Genomic DNA, 18601 nt, shown 5'->3' with positions numbered 1-18601 from the left:
TATAGCCCGCCCTCTGAAGGCGGGTCACAGCCGGGCTTCACCGGAGTCACCGGGGTCCCGATGTGACTCCCACCCCTCACTGAAGACATGTCCCTTGAAGAAGCGTACAGCTTTAGTACGGTAAACAAACATACTGATGCTATATCCCCATAATGTCAGAGTCCTAGCACACACAGATGCAATATATGTACATATACTGAATTACACATGAAATGAAATATACATACATATGAAATATTTTCTATATATACAGCTACAACTCTCAGTGGGTATGTTTCATATATGTTGAAGACATATATCTTCATATAGGACGATGTGATATATAATAATATATCACCTTATATAGACATATATGGCAACATCACTTGATGCTGGGGTATACAGAGTATGCCACTGTGCTGCCCACTGCTGGAACCAGCTCCAAATGTGATGATATCAAATCTGCCCAAACTGTGACTGGCTTTAAAAACAAGCTAAAAACTGCTTCATCTGATCATTTAATCCTGCACTTTAAAACAAAACAAAACAAAAAAAAGATATAATCCGTTTTATAATCTGTGTTTGTATTCTGTTTTTATGCTGTTTTCTTATTATGTTTTTTCCTCTATTTTTTACACTGCTTTTATTTTCTGCGCGTTGAATGACTTTTGTGTAAGATAATGTGCTGTACAAATAAATTTGCCTTGCCTTGCATGTTACTCTTCTGTAGCTCACTTAAGACATTTCCTCTGAGGCTATGATTATACAGCTTTATCTCATCATTTTATATGTTGCATATAGGATAAGATGTACTTTCACTGATCCCCCGTAGAGGAAATTCAAAGCAGCACAAAAGAGTAGCAGCACAAGGGGAAATAAAGTAAGATGTGAAACAGAGAGATGAAGATAAATATCTTATCAGAGATAAATATGAAAAGATAGAAACACTATGCAATATAGGCTATAAACAAACATACCGTTCCTATAGCCCTACACTGTCATTTCATTGAAGGAGTTTGCATTCTCAAATTAAATATACAAGTATAGACTTTATTTACTAATATAAGAATACTACAATAATGAATTTAGTATCCAGAAAAAAACACAGGAATTATAACAGAACACATAAATAAATAAATAGATAAATCAATATAAAAATATGATTATATTATATTTTGGGGGGGGCTATCTTTACAGTTATGGCTATGAAAATTTGCAAAGTCATTGATATAGATCATTTATCTTTATCGCTAATTAAATATGAGATTAAAAATCTTCTTCAGTTTGCATACATGTATTTAATGTAGGGTAATCTAGTGTTTTAATGTATGTTCTACTCCATCTACTTTACTTCTGTTAGATTACTATTTATCTATTGATTTGTCAAATATCCTCAATAAACATTGAGGATATTTGATGTGTAACCCCGATATCTCTGGTCAGTCTTACTGTATTTCAACCTTCACACATCCTACATATAACTCAAAGCGACCAACTTCCTCTGTACTGACCATCAGTGAAGACAGTTCAAAGTGACCATTTCAACGTCTTTTAATATGTGCACACACATATAGCCCGGCTGCTAAATGGAAGCATACACAAAATTCCTCATGTGTGGCAGAACAAACAGCTTTTCTCATGCGGCTAGCCAAGGGGCTGCCTGCTGCCTGACAGTTTCTCAAATGCTCTGACTCAGGTCTTTATTTGCAAAGCGTCTTCTGCTCTGGCCAGAGACTGTGCAGCCTATGTATGTATGCAGTATGTTCCCATTTTAGCTGAGCACACATACCATGAAGCCTCCAGTATACATATGCAGTATACACACACCACCACTAGTCTGAACACTCATTTGTGTGTCTGGTAGGAACCTCTGGGTTGCAGGAGACGTATAGATATTCGCAGTGTTTACTTAGGCTCACACATGCACAGTCTTTTCGGCCTCACACACAACTCGCAGAGGTTTGAGTGCACACACACACACACACACACACACACACATACCGCCTCCCCTAGCTCAAACATTAACTAACAATGCAGCTTTATCTATGAACCATTCACCTATTTGTTTACACACACCCAATACACACATCCAATACACACATACACACACCTCCGAGTGGGAATCTCCCGACAGCATTATTAAACTTGTGGCAGTTAAACCCTGACCTCGCCAACTGTACAGTCAAGTTCAATCCATATGCACATGTGTTGCGTGAATCTGTCATAAGGACAAATCAATGTGTGTCAACATGCTGCAGATTAGATTAGATGTTACATCTTGGTTTACATTGTGTTGGTGAATTCAGGTGACAGTGGGCTCAGCTCAGCTCAGGTCAGCTCACCTTTGAGCTCATTTCAGTACAAGTAAAGGATTTGTTGTAATACCTCTGGAGCAAAGAGCTGCTGGTCTGTTGCAAAGTGTTGTGTGCATGTTGAAATCACAATCTGCCAGTAAAAATACTGTCTGTCTGTAAGGCTAATTTTACACAGGAGGAAGGAGGCTCCGAGAGATTTGGTAATATTGGAAGACTGAAGGACAGAGGTTGATGTCAGTTTCCATAAAAAGAAACGGAAGGATGGCAAAGATGAAATAAAGACAAAGGGGGAGAAGCACTGCTGATATTTTGCATAAATCAGTAACACAATTTGTACAAATAAATGAAAAATGACCTACTAATATTAGTGCGGGACACTGCATTTTCACCTTTACACACTTCAGAGGAAATAACTAGATAATTCTTTTCCTCTTATAAATGAAAAGTTGAATTAATTAGCGATAAAACGCACCCTCGCTCAATTCAGGCATTTAACCACTAGGCTATAGCATTACTTGGCCTCTTGTAATACCAGTGGCTTATCGTGGCCAAACTTAGCTTGTGTTTGCTAACTTTACATAAATGTGTGTGTTTAACTGATTTTACTGAGTCAGTATGGTGACTTTAAGACTCCTTTGTTCTTGTGATACCATTAAACTAAAGTTTCTGCGTATATCAGGCCATTTTCATGCAAAGTCAAGAGAAGACAGAGAGAATGATCAGCTCTTATGCGAGAGAATGGTTAGGAGTCCCGAGACGTCCTCTCCCCTGCCCCTCTCCAGTCTTGCAGTGGAGTTTAAATGCACTGAGGTAAGACAGATGTTCTTCTCAGTGCCTATATGGGATGTTGGACCATCGCTGACAAGAGGTGGGAAATGGACAACATAGGAAGCAGTCCAACAGGCAAAGTTTTAAGCATTAAGACATTAAGAGCCACATTCAACAAGGAAGAGGAGGATTGGGCCTCTGTTGGGGCAGACCCTTTCAGAACAAGGCAACCTCATCGGAACAATGACAGTTCCTGGAAGTCCAGCATCAGGAGGAGGCAGCAAGATGTGCTAAGATTGTCTCATAATCCAGACAGGGGTGGTGGAAGGAATGGAAGAGCAACATCCAACACTAGGCTGCTGAAGGATCAGGGAATCTGCAGCCAAGCCCTGCACCAGCCCATCAAGGAAACATCAGGGACTGCATCCACTGCAGCCAGTGGCTGCAGATGAAGAGGAAAAGACCCCAGTTGGGCCCCACAATGATAGGGGAACAAATCCAGCTCTGATCAGCCTGTTGTTGGTCTGCCTCAGCAGAGGGTGTACTGTGAACAAAAGGCTGAAATACCCAGTGACACTGAGGTGTGCACAACTTATTATGTGACCATAAACATCTGCTGGTGGTTGGCAAACGTCAATACAGTGCGGAGGGCCTTTAACAGGTACAAGAAATAATTACAATCACGTTCTATGTTTTCAAAAGTCTTTGTAACTTTTAAAAATAGAAATAACCTTTACAACTGCTAAGCCAATTGCATTTGCAATAAAACAGAACCGTGGCACATAATAAACACACTTAGCAGGTGAAACCTTACTTGATTCAATATGACAAGTAGCTTACAATGAATGTTATCAAATATGTTGCTGGATAACTGAGTCTGATTCAGCCCATTTTAACACAGTTCCTATATAAAGTCAAACTATATAGCTTTTAAATTAAGTATTTCTCCAAATTCATTTGCATTTAATTAGCAGCTTTTAGATAACATCCCACCAAGTTAGTTTGCCGACTTTTTGACTCTGCTATACATGTGCAACACAATATTTAACATATATATAACATTTACCATTATCCTCTAATTGCCACCCCATTTTCACACAGAGTTTGATGTTTAAGAACCTGTATCACTGTGTGAAAACACTTATCTCATTTTAGCCAGGGACAAGCATCTTTGTGCTTGTAAGGAAATACACATAGTGTGTGCTAATAGCTAATGAGTGCACTGTTTGGCCCAAAGCTGATCTAAACCAAGAGGGACATGGCCTAACTCACTGGAAAGCAAACTCCCTTGCATTTTATCGCAACAATACAAAACCTTTACACAGCGTCCAGAGGGATCCAACCCTAATCTCAACCAGATACTTTCCCATGGATCACTTTACCTGTCCCATTAGTTCTAGCTTGGGTACCGAAAAAGCACCCTGAGAGGTTGAATGTGAATCCTCAAAGGAGCTGCTGTGACCCTGTGTGTAACTTGGAAGAGATAGTTACAATTTTGAAATGATGCCCTGTGTCTGTGGTGTTTTGTCTGTAGTGTTGGAAAATTAGTGCAAGAATTGACACAGCCACACTGGAAAAGCTTGATCCCGGCACAGTCACAACAAAGACACACTGCTGTTTGGCATAAAGTTGTGTATGCATGTGTGTGTGTGTTTGAGTGGGAGTGCTTTTTTAGTTTTCACTCCACCAGTGTTGTTAAAGTCACACTACTTGTTGATGGACAACACACTGACACGTTACTGTGTAGCAGTGGATTTGTTGTCTGTGTATGTGTGTGCGTATGTGGGTGTGTGTGTGGGTGTAGATGTACAGTATGTGTGAGAGTGATGTAAGTGTGAGTTAAGCCTCATGACTCTTGGTATTTGTTGGCAAACACAGTGTGTGTGGAAGTCTGAGAGAGCAAAGCCATGCGATGAATGCAGAAGCTGCCCAATAGGTTGAGCTTGTGTGCGTCAACCGAGCAGAGGTTACACATAGCTACAGGTAGGATGGAAACTCAGGACGGAGGGGGGAAATACGTGTGTGTGTGTGTGTGTGTGTGTGTGTGTGACTCTAAATTGCCTATAGGGGTAGTCCAGGGGTAGGGTACCCTGCCTCTCACCCAATGTCAGCTGGGACTGGCTGCAGCTCCCCACAACCCTCAAAGCAGAAAGTATTGTTAATGACTGGATGGATGGGAGTTGTAGGGGAGGGAGGAGTTGTCATGTGCTTTGTGTTCAGAGGTTTTCACATGAAGTGGGTTTCAGGGAAGATGGATCTACTGGGAAGCAGTTGTTACTCTTCTGCGTCACTCGTGTCAAATCAGTTTGGATCAGCTGTCAGTATTTGTATTTGTATATATCTCTGTGAGGCTTTTTTAAAAATTTTCTAAAAAAAAGTTTTTTTTAGATCCCAATTTCCATTTACTGAAAAAGGTGTCCCATATGCAGTAATTTAAATGCAAGCTATGAAATGTGATACAGATGATCATCACTAACTCGGGCCAACTTGACTCTACTGTTCTGATTTAGCAACTCTTTGTTGCTGTGATCACAATTAATCTCCAGGGCATAAAGTAGACAAGCTTCTTCAATTACATAAGATACCTGTTGTGACTTGCAGCAAAAGCCACTTTCTTTTCATTCACACATTCCTACTTCTTTGCGCTGATACAACACTACAGAACCAACCCTTCTGTTGAAGGTAAACTGATTTGAACCTGTAATAATAGGTTATAATACATCCTTCAAGGCAGATTGGAGGCTACAATGAGTCGCTATCGGAAAGGGATGAGGGGAGCTGTGGCTAACTGGCTACTTGCTAACTGCAGTAGAATAAAAGACATCACAGAGAGTCGACGTTAGTGTTCATTAGTTATTCAGTTAGGTTTTTTCATGTTCGTTATATTTTGGAAATTTAGATTTAGAAGATTTAGAAAAGTTTAGATTTCATATTTCATTATTCCGTGGGTGTCAGGTTATTAGCTACATATTGGTGATGAAAGCTGATTGGAGGGGCCCCCCGACAGTTTTTGGCCTGGTGCCCTCCAATGAACTCTAGAATCACCACTGGTTGTTGGTCCTGCCAAGTAGGCACTCAAGGATTTCTGTCTCCACGGCAAGTGGCTGTAATGAGAGAGTCCCTAGAGAGAGTGAGGATGGAAATGATTGGGCTGGGAATTAGCCAGTAAATATTTTAATATTGTTATTACAGTATATGAGCTCAAGCCTGCTGCTTCAACCAGAACAGGCAGCGGCTGTGTCCAAAACATAAACATCACACAAAACACATATCATTCACAGGTGTTTTGTCACAATAAAATGTGACAGAATGTGGCTTCATGGAATTGAAAGCAGAAAGCAGTGAACATAAAATGCTCACGACTGTTTGTTTTTTTTTCATCAGACGTTTTTCACAGCAGACGTTTTGACTGACCACAGCAGGAAAAGCACAGGTGGAACAACTAACATTAGCAATGGCTCTGTTCCATTTAGTGTCCCAGGTTGCCTGTTCAAAGAGCCAGTGTGTATATACCAAACACTGGGACTAGCTCAGTGTTATCATTTACACCTGCTTTTTTATTTACTTCCTGCTTTGACATGTCAAAATGTGTGCTGTGAAATAGACCTGTTGTGGACATTTGGGGAGGTACTACACAGTAAATGACCATCACACACAATTTGGACACTCAAGTAAAATGGAGAGGGGTAAATGTAGTACACCATATCGTCAGAGGTGCACCTTTGGGACAAAAATATGCAGACAATGTCACATCAAGTTACAGTATTTCCAACAATAAACCGAAGTAGACTGCAGCACTCAAAAAACATTGTGTTTTAGTAAAGGACATTTCTTCCTCAGTGGAAAACGTGATGTCTCATTGCCACTGTGTTGCTGTCCTACTCATGAACACCATAGAGGAAGGTGAGAAAATGATGTTTGTTGTCAAAATGCAATATGAAAAGGGAGATAAGGCAGCTTAAGAGAAAGTGGGTTAAAAAACCTTACCCCCCAAGATGAACTGAAAATCTCAGACTGACATTAAAGCGTAGAATATAACTATCATCTGTCTCTATCATGACCCCACTTCAACTGCAGACACAACAACCCATGATGATGTAAATACACAAAAACAAACACAGTGATGATCATACTGAGGTGATTGTTTCAAAGTCCATGATTCTTGACAGTGTGGCTCAGAATGACAGAACATTGAACCTTGCGTTATCAGAGTGGTCTGACCTTGTTGGCATCGAGACGTCTAACCCCGACTGGTGATGTCAGTGTGTTTAGGTTGACCGTCTGTCTGCCTGCACATCTCCAGGGTGTGTAGGCCTCAGGTGAGCTTAACTGGCCCAAACTGCTTTGTCCTTCGGTTTCCAGAAATCATACGATCATGATAATAAACTGAATTTGTGCTGCTTGCAGCCTCTCAGGAGTGGAGAACTAGGGTCATATAAAGGATCTGGGGAAGAAGTGCTTTCCCACATATTCATACATACATGCAAACTGTCCAAGCTTTTTTTTTTTTTTAAAAAAAAGGTCAAAACTTTGAATCTCATCCCACTCCAGCAGGGGGCTGTGATTGGAGAGGAGTGATATATCTTTTCTCTTCACAGCAAGGTACATAATGTGCTCGGGAAAAGAAGAAAGGATTATGATGTTGTAAAAGACTATAGAGTAATAATGATAATAAAAACTAAAATAAAAAAATAAAAACCCCACACTGGGCAATATCCATAACACTAGATGTGTTTTTAACACTGTGTGTGTAATATCTGATGCAGATATTAGAGAACCTCCAGGGATTTTCTTCAGGCATGTCAGAGGAGAAAGAATGAGAAACAGGAGATTTGTGAGAATGAACGCAAAAACAATATCAACATGCACAGACAAAACAGAGGTGACCTGCAAACACGAAAATGCACTGCAGTTGGCTTAGTGATAATAGCAGGAAGACAGCAACAGTAACACAAATACAAAGCCTTATATACACATGTGCACACTAAGTGTAGATTTTCCAGGTTCATTCTTGTTTGGTAATTACAACCACTTTTCTACTCATATGAATTCCCAATTACTGCACCCCTACCTTCTTATTCAGTGTTACTCAGCTCAGCACAGTACAACGTCAGGTTTTTCAGGTTATAGGACTGAGAACAATTTCAGTAAAGGTTTGAGGAGTGCTACAATAGAGAAGTGAAACTGCAAATCTAAAATCAACATTTTGTCAGCTGATTGGAGTCTCAAATTTAGTCCTGTTTCAGTCCCGTCTTGTGTTAGCCCCTGTATTCAAACACCTGTTTAGGGATGATGGTCAATTCAAGTCACTTTTATTCACTTAGCCCAATATCCCAATCAGGATCATTGCCTCAAGGGGCTTTATAATCTGTACAGCCTACAAAGACCCTCTAAAACCCTCTGATCCATCCTGTGTTTTGATTTTTTTTTTGGTAGGAAGATCCTCTAAACCTTACACTTATAATATAAAAATATCATTTATAACCTTCCTGTTTTTTTATTTTTCTGTCTTTCTAAATCATTAATATTGGAATAAATGTGTTGCATGTTATGATCTGTGCTCAAATAAATAATGAGCATGTTAGCATGTAAGCTAAGCTAACCAGCTAATGTTGCTGTCTTTTCTCTGTCTCACAGAAATACTGTAATTAAGTTCTCATTTGGCAATTACTGAATTCTGACTTTTTTCTCCTAAAACCTAGGAGAAATAAGGAACAAAAGAAGCGATCATGATCTGAGAAATCAATCCTGTTTAGTTTGAGAATAACAGGAGAAACACAAGAAAAGCAGGAGAGCTTGTGCTGTGGTCACAGTCCTTCATTTGATCACTTTCAGGTGTTGTGCAGGCTCATTTACAAGCCAATGAAATTTTCTTTATGATTTTACTGTTGTCTAAGAGCTGATTATTTCAGACAAGACTAGAGCAGTGTGAGGAAAAAAAAAATCTTGAATTCTTAAGATTTGAGATTAAGAAATATGGAAAAAGAAAAAATGGTCAAAATCCCATATTGATCTTAAACTGAGCTCAGTTGTGTCTAAGAGAAATAGTCTAGATGAAGAATCCACATTTTCCTTTTCTCTAGGTCAGTTTCAGGTCAGATCAAACGTATCAGCACTTAGAGCTTAGCACAAAGACTGTAAGTAGGTCAAACTCTTACAGTATCTGGACATCTGTGTGTATGCAGCTGGCACTCAATACTTGAGTCCTATATGACATATCAAGACATTACATTACACTCCTCTCTGGGACTTTCAGCTTTATTGTATCATGGTTCATATTGCAATGCACACTAAGTGGTGAGGTAACGGTGTAAAATGGGATAAATCAATAATGTAGATGGGAGGAAATCAACAGGTGATAAAGAATGAACTATTTCCTACACTTCATCATACATACATCGTCTCAGCACATTACACTGACTTACATTCATTTCCTGGAGACTTTCTCTTAACCACAGACACTACTTCCCTAACCCTAAATCTAACTCCCCCAACCCCAACCCTAACCCTCATGAAGACCTGTGCCAGTGCAAAGTCATCTCTCTTTGAGCCATGTTTTAGTTCCATTACTTCACATAAACATAAAATTAATGATTAATGTTATAGGGATTTGGTTTTTGTCCTCATGTGGTTGTGTAAACACAACAAGAGTAATACCTGAACCACTCATACACCCAAACATAGACACTGCTGCTGCAACACACTCAGATATGACCATTACACACACACTCATGCAGCCATAAAACAAAGTCCAGAGGGTGTAAAATGGAGAATTCAACTGTAATTAAAAAAATAAATTCAAGTCCATTATCACGCTTCAGTTTTTTTATAGTCACCACAAGTTATAAAATTAAACTGTGACAGCATCCATAAACACTGTCTTGATGATAACCTCCACCCCAGCTGCAGCTCAATTACATTTCAGGCTAGGCCCGCTCATGTTTTTTTGCTGTCCTGGCTTCATCGCGGATCATGTGCCAAGTGCCACGTGGGAGGTCACTGTGGTGTGACTGTGTAATGATTCAGCTGGAGGTCACCTCAAGGTACCACAGGTCATTTCGACTCTCAAGCACTTGACTACTTCAGGTCAGATCACGGACATCAGCGCTGTGTCGGTCACTATAGTTCAGCACACTGATTGATTTGTTGGTGAATGAGTAGCTCGGATTGTTTCTGGTGATCCATCAGACGCTGTGAGCGCAGCATCGAAACATCAAGTCAGTATTCATCATGTGACGTTGTACAACGTGGACAAGAGCAGCTGGGGTGTCATAATAGACTTCATACAGCTGACTGTGTATGGTTATGTGCTCAGGAGGGTTCGTTTATGTTTAGAATGGAAACTGTGACGTGCGCAGGAGTGTGCATGTGTCTCTATCTGTGTGAGAGTGTAAATATACTGCGTGTTTGTGTGTGTGTGTGTGTGTGTGTGTCTGCCTCTGTCCCCTGGGAGAAAATAGCCAAGGACAGTGGAAGGAAACAGGAGTTCACAGGTTCACTGCCAGCCAGTTGATCTGTGAGCTCTATGATCTGGTTTGTGCGTCATCTCTGCTCCTGCTTTGTTTTTATTATTATTTCATTTCTCTTCATATGGAACAACATCTCAGGAAATAAATAAATAAACACGAGCCGTGCATGTTCCCTTAATGAAATAGATCAGACCTTCATGCATGTTGTGTTTTGTTATTTTGTGTAGTTTACTGGATTATAAATCCCTGAAGCACAGTCAGATACTTTCCAGTAAGACCATGAACACACACTTAGATTATTAGTTTCAGGAGTAAACCATTATCTAAAATCATTGGTCATTATCTTTATTGCTTCTCCAGAGATATTCCAATTATTGCTTCCTGCTTCCTGCTGTCTATTACCTCTTTAAATCTCCTCTCAGATAGTGTCTCTGATGTGAGTGGGATATCAGTTAGAAAGTGAAATGTATATTGTATATATGATAAAGGAGGGTAGTGGTACAGTATGATAAGTCAACAAATCTATAAAATGGTATAGTAAACTGTGGACACCTTCTCCAGTGCTGTTTCATTTACTTTTTATTTTTTATTTTTAAATCTGAGGTACCCTCAAACATAGTATGGAGGCAGTGAGGGGGATTTTTCACTTCTTAAGTTATAATGAGACAATGAATGTACCAGGCAAGTTCCCTGAAGCTGTAAGTACTTCAAATAGTGTGGTACAGTATACACTGTTGGGGGTAGAAGGTGAAATTATCCTTAACATGAGGGCATGCTGTTGCAACTTTGCCGCCATCTTTTGGAATATTTGTTGAAGTACAGTGTCTGTTTCTGATACTGGATTTCACACAAACAGAAACAAACAATAATTTGCAATAATTTGGGTTTTTTTTTTGTTTTGTTTTGTTTTGTTTTTGTTTGTTTTTTTAATGACCACATTTTTCAAATTTTTCACATCTGCAATTTTTCAAATATGCAATAATCACAGTGGGTTTTTTCTTTTTTTGTTTGTTTTTTTTAACTGTAAATAACTTTTTATTACTTTGACAAAAAATGTGTACCATGACCACCTCTTTCAAATTTCATGAACTGTTCTCACTCAGCCTCCACCATTGTAACACCAGTGTATTTACAGTCCTTTTTCCACATGTTGAAACTACTGAAAAAAAAAAAAAAGATGACATCTACATTCAAAACCTATATATAAGGCACTGCTATATCTATCTTTGCAGCTATCCCATAAATGTGTGTGTCATGAATATATGGCCTATATGTTTGTTTTGTATCACATTCCTGGAATTGCTTCAGCAAAAATAAAACCTCTCAGCATATTGCAGAATTTCTGAACAATTTCTCTAACATATATAAGGTAATGGGGCACTGCCAAAGAGGGGTCCTTCCATGTGTGAGGTAGTATTAGTGCGCTCTGTGCATGAGATGAGCTTCAGTGCCTACCTGCATAATGGTGAAGAGAACTGTGCAAAAGTATAGAGAAATGTGCAAACTGATAAAAACAAACACATTCATTATTCACAGCGATTTGTTGCTGTGATATGGAACTAAAAAAACAGAGTAACACTGGGCCGGTGGGGATAATCGATCTTGTGTGCAGGGAGAGATTATGTCCAGCAGAGAGCAGTAAAAGTCACTGTTTGTGTTATGATGACCAGGGTTGGAATTACACAGATATGTAGCCTCCTAAACACAAAGCAATTAAAAGACAAACACAGTAGCAGCTGACATTGAGTTCTCTGTCTCTATCCAGGTTTATATTGGCAACACCCCCTTTTTTTTATTTTTTTAAAGGACCTTGGCACTTGCACACAGTGCTCTCAGGGCCACATAAGAGAGAAGTTGTCTTCCTGGACCTTGAGCTGAAGCTGTTGATGATGAAGTAGAGTTAAAGACTGAAGGAACACTGGCCTGTTGCTGCTCTTAAAGCATGACTCTGGTTCTTGTCACTGTTTCACTGTGACAAAAACCAGAGACTAAATTGTGCCATTCTGAGATGCCACTGTCACAAACAGGAAAACGAATGATTTTTCCTAGCGTTTCTAACTTGGGGTCTGAATCAGATTTGTATGTTGCCAGATATGGTTGTGAGACGTGGTGGCGTTATTAGTCATTCTTGCTTTAGATATGTGAGGCATCAGCAGACTGCCAGTCAATCAGCGTCAGAGATTAAGAACATTATGTAATGTTGAACAGCTTGAAAGAAGATACCATCATACAGCATCATCTCAAAAATGTGAAAATCCAGCCACACACACACGCACACACACACACACACACACACACTATATTTTGTGGTTGATGTGTGGTACTATATCTATGCTTCATCAAACATTAGCAGTTATGATGTGTGATCAAGAGAGATTACAGACAAAAAGTCCAATACTGAAATGCAAGTTAGCCTTTCTACACTTGTGGCTACATAAAAAAAAAATTTAACACTATCATTATAATATTTGCACAGCTGGAGTCACACTTAAACACACCTGCTTGATGATACCCGGTCAGCAAACAAAACATGCTGAGTCCAGATTATCTGGTCAGTTGATGAGGTGATGTAATTAGATGCTCATGTCTCCAGTTCATAAAGAACTGTGGAAAGTAGCAGATTTCAGGTGACACATGATGTACATATCAACATCGTTTAGAGACAAATTATATTCATTATTTTGTAACTGATTTACTACTGTGTGCCACTGGGTAGCTACAAGTCTGTGTGCAGAGAACTACTGTATAGATTATGTACACTACACTTGAATATACATGGTGCTGCTGACGTGATTGTTTTACACGGCCTGTTTTTCTTTTTCTACCTGTTTATTCTACATTTTGTTGAGGACGTTATAAAAATGCAAGACAAATTAGCTCTTTTTTTTTTTTTTTTTTTTTTATCAAACAATTATGTAATCTCCAGTGCAGACATTCTTTTGCCGCCCTTGTTACACTGCCCTGACTTACAAACTGAATGAAAGACAATGTAAATGTGGTTACTTCAGGGACTGCTGGAGACACTGTGCATTTTAGCTGACCACCAGTCTCCAGTGTATCTCTTTAAGCGGGGTGGGGGAAGTATTAGGTGATGTCACTGCTACCTGTCTGACTGACTGAGTGATTAATCACCAGGGGGCTCGGAGTGGGAGGAGAGGGCGATGGGGATCGGATTGGAAGGACGGAGGGAGGGGCAGAAGACTGATCAATCACATTGATTGACAGGCTTGATCTGAGGATCATCATCCCTGGAGGATACTAGGCTTCATCACCACAGTCAGACACAGGCACAAACAGGCAAAGAAAAAAAAAAAACATGCACATTTACACACATGATGCACATTGAATCCAAATGAGCATTAAAACGTAAATACAGTATGTGCACATATTTGCACAAATCCACACAAACGGACCTGGACAGGCGCACATAAATTGCCATCAAAGCATGGCCGACACATGGGTGCTGGTTTTCTCCCCCCATCCACCCTTGAGTGATGTGTCAGCATGGGAGAAATACACCCAGATACAGGTCTGATTATAATAACCTGAGTATGGACAGATTTACTGCCATGAGAGGGACACACACATATACACACACACGCACACAGAGTTTATGATCATCACCATATATTAATGTCAGCGACACATTCTCATCATGATTCCTCGCAGGAAGGCGGAGGGGGAAGGAGAGAGCAGATTCATGGACAGAGATATACAGCGCAGTGTTAGATTTAATGCTGCCACGTGCAAGCATGTGCACAAATACTAAGAAGAGCAGTACAGAGAAGTTCTGCATCACATCTTTCCAGGGAAACAAGATGAATATTCACAAACTCCACTCCCTCCCCCTCCTCCCTTTGTTCCTTGTTATCCCTCTCAACCCCCCCCCCCCACCTCCTCTGTTACAGTATCATACACCTCATGCCGATTAGTGGTAAATTATTGCTGTTTCAGAGAGAGGGACATCTGCCACTAGCCAGGGCCAACACATGGAAGCCCACCCAGACCCCCGAGGCAAGAGGCTGCCACTTGAGAGCCCATGGCCGACCATCGGGGCCTCTCCCTGAGGTCTGATCACTTCACCCCCACCCAACAGTAAATCTAACCTTTATTCTTGGTCAGAATTTCTGCTAGTTCCTTATATGTCTTCATCTTTTTTGCCATCTTTTCACTTCACTACTTTCTGTTCTTCTCAGACATACAATTGAAGAAGATTATTGAGATGTTTGCATTTTTAAAAAAAATCTTCATCCTTCCCATTCATCCCACATTTTACCCCTCATCCCTTCCCCCAAGGTAGTAGCATTACAATAGGAGTAGTGTGTGTAGTTCAGGGAACCCCTCCCTCCCCACAGTTAAGATGTAACAAGATGCTCCTCATTGATATCTGCTCCTGATTACATCTGGCTACTCTGTGTGTCTGAGTGTGGTTCTGTGCATGTGTGTGCATTAGGGGTGTAATGGTATGAAACATTCACAGGTCAATATGTACCACAATGCATACACTATGTACCACAATGCACACACTATAGGGGTCCATGGTTTGGACTGTATTTAGGGAAAACAAAAGAAAACAATTCTTTCCATTTATTTTTGAAAATCTCCCTCAAACACTTACATATGTTCAGTAAGAAGAGATGAGAACAAAAGGAAATAAAGGAACAAAAGGCAACGTGTCCATATTGTTCCAACTTCAGTACAAAACTATGAGCATGTGAAGGACGTTTTCATCTTGTTCATTACTGGAAAACCATAATGCTCCTAAACTGCAGATCTTAATGATATAGGAGTTTTATATGCTCTTGTTATATTGACGAAGGTGTAAGCGATATGTAAGATAGACCCTTTACCTAAGAAAAAGTACAGATATCACAATGTTAAGTACTCCATTACAAATGAAAGTCCAGTTTTAAAATTTTAATCCAAGTAGTATCAGCAAAATATTCTTGTATATAAAAATTACAAGTAATTTTGGGGTGATATTATATTGGATTATTATCACTGATGGATTAACATGTAAACAGCAATTTAATGTTGGATAGTTTAAATGATAACAATGCTTTATATTTTTTAATCTGACCATAAATTCAGATTCTAAATATAAAACTTTAATGTGTAAAGTAACTGGTGACTGTTTTGTGAGGCTGCCGAATGACATGATGTTTTAAAATGAAAACATATTAGTGTGGATGTCACCTTAGCTCTACAAAGTGTTTTAGCGCTTTTCAGCTTATTGTTTTGGTTTTAAACCCGAGTTGCAATTGGAAAGTGACAAGATGCACCAGGGCTAGCTGGTTGGCGCGTAGAGGAAAAGACGTGACAGAGACAAGTTAATGGTGGCGTTGCTTTCCACTGCTGGAGACAACTCTTGGTAAATAAAGGAGTAAATTTGATGCTGAATTTCCAACTGTTCTTCTAGACTGGTAAAGAAAACAGCCGTTAATGCTAACGCTGGCTATGTAGCAATAGCAAAACTTACAAATAGATACTTCAAAAGGTGATAAGGCCAATGTTGTCTTCACAGTTTGTTGGTGCTGCCCACAAGAGGCCAAGAAATCAAGCAGGGTTAAGTACAATATCTGAGTAAAAATATTAAGTTACTGTTCACCTACATATGAAAGGCTCTGAACATATAGTGGCAGTATATAGACTGTAAATAGACTGTAATAGGTTAAGAAGACTGCAGCTACTAGGTTAACAGGTGGGCAGCAAACCATAACTGGCCATTTATTGATTGTGTGTGTGTGTGTGTGTGTGTGTGTGTGTGTGTGTGTGTGGGCACTTTCAAGCATGAACGTGTTATAACTGAGTCTGTTAAGCAGAAAGAGCGATAGAAAGATTCCCAGAATGGCATGAATTCCTTTAGCCAGTGACCTTCTGCCTGCAATGTCAGAAGGCCATATGCTTCACAGACAATAAGGAGAAGATACACACATTCACACAAACAACTGACTGCCCCAGTTTGGCAACATTTGAGGAGGAGCTGGAGGAGGTATTGTTAAAGTTAACCATTGTGTCTTCCTCAGCAGGGATGGTGAGAGACAATTGCTGGGTGTTCCTGTGGTTGTGGAGGGGGAGGTAAGGAGTTGGTGAAGGGAGAAGGGAGAGCAGCAAGTCTTTGTAGCGAGGTGAGGACCCAAAGAGACCCCAATGAATATATGGTCTTAAGCGGCAGATTGTGTGTGGGCACTGAACACTCGCACTGTGTCATTTGTAAGACATCTTACGTCAAATGCTGGACAATGAAGAGAAACTCCCACAATTCTTCTGGGCCATCGCTGACAGTTTAGCGAATCTAACCAAGTGTGATGCAGCTGCATTTTAGGCAAAATCTGTACTATGTATATAGTCCTACTTAAACATCCCAATGTCCCCTCCCTCTGCATGTGTTCTCATACTGACTGTGGGAGCATTACCACACTCACACTACTGTTATTCTGTCTGGGAGACAGAGGAGATAATTGTCCTCCTCTCAGTGATCACCTGCTATTACGCAAAAAGAAAATTGGATTTTTTTCTCTTGTTCCAGTGTACAAGAGGTTGGATCCTTGATTGGAGGCAATACTTGCACTATTAATGTCAAATTGCTGCCTTTACTGAATCACCTTTGCACTACAATAACCTGACTTGCACAGAAACTCCTGCTGCTACTCCCAGTTATACGTATCTCATTTAGTTATTTTATTTATCTCTGTAGTATTAGGAAACGTCCTATTTTATGTAGAATTGAATGTATACTTAGCATTAGGAAATGTCTTGTCGTCTTATCTGCCGTGCCTGTGCAGTGTGCACTTTATATGTTCCACCGCGGGAGAGTGGGAAACGTCCTTTCGATTCCTTTGTATGTCTTAACATGTGAAGAAATTGACAATAAAGCTACTTTGACTTTGACTTTGACTTGACTTTGACTTTGATCTATCGTCCTCCACCCTATGAAAACCAGAACACCATTTTCACCTACTAACACCTCACTCGTATACCTGACCCATAGCGGAATAGTTATCATTACGGGGAGCATAATCATACTTAATAACAGAGTAAGTGTAGAGTGTAGTGTAAATCTATTTTGACATTTTGCCAGGCTAGTAATTCAGCAATTGTAAAACTATGTCCATAGTTTATGACACTGGTGAAGAGAGTGAAAGTCAAAGTTCACAAACACCACTGGTTTTACACTTAAAGACCAGTTTATGAGTTGTGCGGAGTACTGCTCAGCCTGTTTATAATGTCTTTGGTAGCTGCACTTCCACTGCAGTTTTGCACAAAGTAGAAGCAATTTTTTTAGGAAAGGTTGACAAACTACAAATGTGAGTTTTCTGTGTTTCCATTGAGTGATGTTGTGTGAATAAAGCTGGGTTTTCTCCTCTCACGGTATCGTAATAAACAGTTCCAGCATCTGCTAATTGTTGGGATGATTGCATCCAATGCAATAGCTGTTGTAGTATTTTATTGAAGGCAACAAGGGCTTCAGGTGCACGCAATGATGGAAAGACAAATCCCTTATATCTTGCAGAGGCGACATATCAGGGATTTGTGGATTTTTTTAGTTTGCATTGTTTTTGGCTATTGTGACTACTCATGTCATATCATGTGAATTAAATGCAGGGAAAGTGTTTCATCTTCATTTTTGCAAAATATTGCTTCGTCGATTAGTCTAAAAAACCACCTCATGTGAGCGTATAACATTTTTTGTTTCCATTAGCAATTTCAAATTGTGCATTAAGCAGGTTAATGGAAACACAATTTGATTAAATTTGACAGCATAAATCATACTAAGTTGTATAAAAAGCATGAAATGAAAGAAATGACAAGAATGTTTTAGTACTTAAAGTTGTATTTACCTGTTTGGACAATTGAGGACAGTAACACAATGTTGAAATATTATCACCTTTTAAAGTTGATATGGGGAACTTGTTCTACCAACTCTTGAGGGAAATATCTGGCTCTTTGTTTCAGTGATGCGCCACTATGTTTGCCAGCTAGATGCTAATTTTCATTATCTGCCAAAACAGTGAAGTTGTGGGATATATGCGTAAAACCAAAACAATGCACTGAAAGATGCTAAAATGT

This window comes from Trachinotus anak, unplaced genomic scaffold (genome assembly GCF_046630095.1).
Source record: "Trachinotus anak isolate AG129_WGS33_773 ecotype Australia unplaced genomic scaffold, CSIRO_AGI_Tana_v1 ptg000016l, whole genome shotgun sequence".
Classification (NCBI taxonomy): Eukaryota; Metazoa; Chordata; class Actinopteri; order Carangiformes; family Carangidae; genus Trachinotus; species Trachinotus anak.
Note: the sequence above shows the minus strand (reverse complement) of the source record.